General features: G+C 35.7%; 1 pseudogene; it reads right to left on the bottom strand.

The window, feature by feature from the left end:
* Positions 1-3,342: 3,342 nt before the first annotated feature.
* On the bottom strand, positions 3,343-4,037 carry LOC117701599 (gem-associated protein 8 pseudogene; annotated as a pseudogene).
* Between the last annotated feature and the right edge of the window lie 1,918 nt (positions 4,038-5,955).

Below are 5,955 nucleotides of genomic sequence, written 5' to 3'. Positions count from 1 at the left end.
TCTTGTCCATGGATGCTTGTCAGACTGATTTGTCTTTGTGAGTGTATGTTCACACTCCCACTCTAAGGAGCCATCTCTCAACGTTAATGAGGTACTGCTCAGTGTGCAAGCCTCTGTTGTGCTACACATCAGCACGACATCCTCCTCACACTTACAAGTCTAATAATTTCTTGTCAAACTTCAAAAACCTCATAGTACTTCGGATTTTTTTTTTAATTTCCTTAAATAGCCTCAAAAATTTATTCATGAACTCATTTGGAGAATTCCTGAGTGACTTGCTAATTTCCAAGTGTCCTTGGGTAGCTATAAAATGTTGATTGATTTGGAAACAATCAGACTAAGTAGACATTTGAAGTAAGTATGTATGTAACTAAAATTTTCCTCAATGACACCAAGCTTCAGACTCTTACTGATGTTCTTTGTTCATTCTCTTTCTACTTGAGAGTAATTCTGGAAACCACATTCTCATTTTCTCTTTGTCAGTCATAAACATGACAAACTGTAGGCCATGTGTCTTCCAATCATTACTGAAATTATCTTGAAGCCACTCATTACTTCACCTTGTCATCCTTGGGTTGGTTTATATACTGAATTCAGTCTATGCTAGAAAAAAATATTGTCTCAAACTTTACCTGCTAATAACTGTTAACAATTTAAGTGGGGGAGAAAGTTTTTGTCATGGAAAAAAGGCTCAACCTGAAAAATCCAGATAGATGTTGCTTTCTTCAGGATTTTCTAGGTCAGTGATTTGCATCTTCATAAAATTTCACTACTTATAATTTGTTCTCTTTTTTTTTAGATAGGAATATAACATGAGAAAACTATTTAAGAATAAGTTACAGTATAACTATGTCAAGGTCATTCTTATTATTTAGGACATAAGCACATATAAGAGATAATGATGAGAAATGAAATGAGAATAGTATTCTAAGAACAGAGGTGATGTTTGTTCTCTTATGTCTATCTTTCTCTCTATATCTCTGTGTGTATGTGTATGTTTGTGTCTGTGTCTATGTGTCTATGTGTCTCTGTGTGTAAATTTATAGAAGGTTATGATTGATTTTATAGGTACATGTAAAAGACAGAGCATGATGTCAGCATTTCTCACTGAATTAGGAGTTGTTATTGAGTCTCTAAAATATACCTTTTTCCAATTCAAGTACTAGGAATATATGAGCATGCTAGTATAACCAGCTTTTTATGTGTGTGCTGAGGATATGAAATCTAGACTCATGCTTTCATAGCAAGAAATGTATCCCTTGACCATCTTTATCCCTTGATCATCTCTATACCCTGAATTATATATTCTGAGGTTATACATCACCAGTTCTGCATTACCTAATTAAGAGCTTAAAAACTGAATACCACTTATTCTTTCATAATTTAAATACATTAATATTTAACAACTAAACGAGCTCAAAAATTACATGATTGAGTAGATTAATTATATTTTAGTATTAGTATGTTACACATTTATTTTAGTGAAATTCTGTTGGTTTGTTTTAGTTTATAGGTCTCATTTTAAATATTTATTTACATTCGAAGTTTGAAATTTTACAATGCATACTGTATTAAATTTGTATAAAAGTAATATATGTTTTGCTCATTCACATTTTTATGAGATTTATACAAGACTGGAACATTTAAAATTATTTCACATACCAAAAAAAAAAAAAAAAAAAAAAAACAGATTCTAAGGCTATACTGCTCTGTGAATTTTTATACTATTTAAATTGCAATAATGAAAATGTGGAGGTTGACATTTGGTGTTTTACTTTCTCTTAGAGATATAATGAATGATACACCAACACACACACACACACACACACACACTTTATGTATATGGGTGTTTTCCTTCAGATATGTCTATGCACAATGTGTGCTCCATGTACTCATGCAGACACAAAGAGTCTATAATGTCCCTGAAACTGGAGTCAGAGACATTTGTGAATACCATCTGCATGCTAGGATTTGAACCAGCATTCTCTGAAAGAGTTTCCAGTGCTTCTAATCACTCAGCAATTGCTCCAGCAGCAACAGCTCAATCACTTTTTAATAATTAATAATTAATTAGCTTATAATCAATATTATGACCTACTGATCTGGATGACAATGATTTTCAGGTTGTTGATATATATTTTATTGGCATGATCACTCATTATTAAACATTGTTGAATGTGAATTTAAAGAATATGCATTCATTAAGTTTTTTGTTTTTTTTCTTTTGAAAGATTTTTATTTACTGTTTTTTAATTTTTATTGGATATTTTTTATTTACATTTCAAATTTTATCCTTTTTTGTGGTTTCCTCATACCCTGGAAATCCCTTCTCACACCCTCTCTCCCCCTGCTTCTATGAGGGTGTTTTTGCACCCACCCATACTCTCCCAACTGCCACCCTGTCAAGTTTTTTAATTAAAATTAATATTTTAATTTGTGACCTAAAATATATTAATCTACTTTTCTACAGATTAATTCACCTAGAAAAGTGTAAGGTTTTTTTTATTTTTTTAATTTTTTTTTAGTACTAAGAATTGAACCTATAATTTCAGGGTACTCTATTAAGCTATGTTCCCAGTGCATTTTGGCTTTTGAATTTGATACAGAGTCTCATTATATTGATCAGGAAGATCTGGAACTCACTCAGTAGTCAAAGCATATCTTGAACTTAGAGTCAGTATCTTCATGCAATATCAAAAAATTTTAATTTTCTTTTACTTTTTAGAGACTATAATATAATTACATTTTTCTTCTTCCCTTTTATTCTTCAAATGTTCTTATATACCCTTCTTTTTTCCTTTCAAATTCCTAGCCTCATTTTTTTTGTGAAGCTGAAGAATTTATTAGAAGTCCACTGTATTTGTATTTATTATTAACAGAAATTACTGTTGATGACATAAATGTGAGAAAGACTATATAAAACCTATAGAATTACAGAAAGACACTAAGATGGAAAGACAGACAAAGAAAGAAGAAAAGAAAGAAAGGAAGAAGGGAGGGAAGAAGAAAGGGGAGAGGAAGGGAGAAGGGGAGGGAAGATAATTTGAGAACTTCTTATTCCTCTGCTTGATAAAATGATGTTTTGTGTGAGAAAGAATGGATATTAAAGTTAATAGGTCTTGCTTTCACATTTCATCTTCTTTACTTTTCTTTCTTTTTCATACAATTATCACTTTATGTCAAGTGAACATTCTTTGTGGTGGCAACAGTATTGTTGACAGAATTATAAGTGGCTGACAGACTGTATCCACCACATCAGTATACAAGCCTTTTTCTCTGAAAAATGTCCAGGAGAGATGATGAGGGAAAGTTAGGAACTGTGAGGGTCCTGGTGCCCAGGACTCAGAACTTCAAAGGAATGACAGGCCAGTACTTCGGCTGCTTTCTGTCACAATGCTTATCAAAGCTCAGCTGCATAGCAGCCTCCATGGCCAGGATCTTGGGAGCACTGTTCCCATACAAGTGCTTCATCTCTGCTTGGCGCCGCTCCCAGGGCTTCTCAGATGGGGGCTCACCTGACTTGTGGTGGCTGAAGTACAGGCCATGGTCCGTGTTCAGATAGTCATTCAGTCGCTCTGCATCTAGCTGCTGCTGTCTCAGTCTGTGCAAAGTACTGGCGGAGCTCCTCAGTGATTTCCATATTGCTCTCAGGTTGTACTCCACTTCATCATCTGAATCTGACTCCAGCTCTTCTTCTTCATACAGTGCTTCATTTTCTTTTGTGGATGTCTGGGTTCTATTGCTGTTATGCAGAGGCTGCCCAGGGCTTTTGAGATGGGAAACAGTGTAGGGAGACTCCTGCTGTGCCATGTGCTGGCCCTGAGAGTTCCAAGGATTCCAAGCCTCATAAGCAAGAGAGTTCCAGGGAAGAACTTCATGAAGGAAGAACCATGGAGAAGTGAAATAGGAATCCCTTAACTTTCTGTAAACATTCTGGTGGCTTTGCATCCAAATCATTGCATGATGATAATGCTGCAGTATCTTGCATATACTGGGTGACAATACCAAGATGAAGTAGCCCTTCATTTTGAGGCCATTGCTATAATCTCTGATTGCAAAAGTCCAAATGGGAACTCGCAGGCATGTAGCTTGAAGATCTCAGGTGGTGGGCAACAACGGACCTAGTTCTCGTGGTGGGCAGAAGGATCTTCTTTCCTTTTCTTATACATTTTTTTCCCTGAAACACTAAAAATCCTAGCCTCATTTTTATTAATTATTTTGTTTCAGATTCCTACAATTACTTCAGAACAACCATCAAATACATAAGCTCATATGAACATTAACAATTTATTTGTTGAGAACAGAAAAAGTGAAAGATAATATGAGGGTACTGTGTGTGTACGTCTAGGTTTGTGTACTTGTAGGAGGAGCTAAGGTGGGAGGTGTAAAGAGAGGAAGAAGAGTAAGGGAGGACTAGGGGAAAGAAGAGGAGGAGCTAAAAGAGAGAGAGATGGAGAGGAGAGAGAGAGAGAGAGAGAGAGAGAGAGAGAGAGAGAGAGAGAGAGAGAGAGAGAGAGAAATATGGAGGCTGATGTCTGTTTTTCTGTAGCAGTCAAAGGTAGTTGGTATATCTAGGTTGGGTATTGGGTCACACTTTTTTGATTGTAAGAGCATCTTGTTACTGATCATTACTAAATACATAGCCTTTGATTAATCTTTAAGCATTAGAGTCTCATTTTCTACCGGGCCAGTGTGGATGGCAGGATGGTCTAGGCAATGCCCAGTCTTGCAGAGACAGCGTGGAAGATTGGCAGAATATCTCCCATGCTGGTGACTCATGAGTGGCAGGGCTGGTGTTTCTGGCTGGCTGTTTCTAGCTGCAGTGCCCACGTGGCCTCATGGCCTTGGAACGTGGTGTCTGATCTAGTCAGAGATGCTGCAGCCTAGACAGTCAGCTTAACTGGTGGTAGCTTTTTTTTTTTTTTTTTTTTTTTTTTTTTTTTAAATAATTACTTCAACACGTACTTGTGAAACTGCCTGTCTTTGATGAGGCAAGTACCTCCAAAAACATAGCATTAGTCTCTCTTCTTTATACTATGGACCCAAAATAATAGATAAGGGCATATCTCTCTGTGGAGCAAAAAAGAATTTCCTAGCCTCAGATCGTGCAGTTATAGAGAGTTTTCAAGTCACAGTAGTCTAGAAAAGATGTGTTTAAGGCTAAATTCTTACTATCATTTTAATTTTGACTGCTGGTCTAATAGTAAAATGCACCTTTTTGTCTTGCTCCTCTGGGAAATCTTTTGTTTTTCTGCCCTGCAAAGTTTCTGTTTTGCTGAGCTGTATGGAATGGCTTCACATTCAGTTGGAAGTTTTCTGAAAGAATAGCATGAGATCTATTTTGTCTCAAATTGATGTTTCATGTTGCCAATTTGGTTTAATTAAGCCAATATTTATCTTTTGGGTGCTAGTGATTGGATGCTGTCCTTGAATAGGTAAGCATTTTCTCTATCTCTGAATAGAGTTTACTTTCATTTTTATGATTTCTGTACCTAATGCTTCAACTAATTTAAAGCTATTAGTAATGAAAAGAGTATCAAGTTGTTACTTGTTTACCCTGAATGACTTTTACCATGCCTCCATCTGTAATATTCAACTAAGAAGTATGTAAGTCAATATACAAATCTCCCATGGGCACTTATTTGGCAGAGCATTTGTGAAGTAAACTGAATCCTGCAATGTTAAGGGTAGTCATGACATCTGGCTTCCAGTGAGACTGTGTTACCTGAGGGGAAAGAGACAAAACCTACTGATTATGAATGGAAACCACACAGATATCTCTATGTCTGTTTTGTTTCCAAGAACAGAGATAATTTTCTGACTTCTTTAGATTGTCTTGAATGGATTTTTATAACCTACAACCCTGAACCCTTTGTAAATCAAATCTACTTATACAAAATGCAAATGATAGAAAATAAAATTGGATGATATGATAGCAATTCCCCAAAATAAGAA

This window comes from Arvicanthis niloticus, unplaced genomic scaffold (genome assembly GCF_011762505.2).
Source record: "Arvicanthis niloticus isolate mArvNil1 unplaced genomic scaffold, mArvNil1.pat.X pat_scaffold_1408_arrow_ctg1, whole genome shotgun sequence".
Classification (NCBI taxonomy): Eukaryota; Metazoa; Chordata; class Mammalia; order Rodentia; family Muridae; genus Arvicanthis; species Arvicanthis niloticus.
Note: the sequence above shows the minus strand (reverse complement) of the source record. Positions and strands in the feature narration are given on the sequence as shown.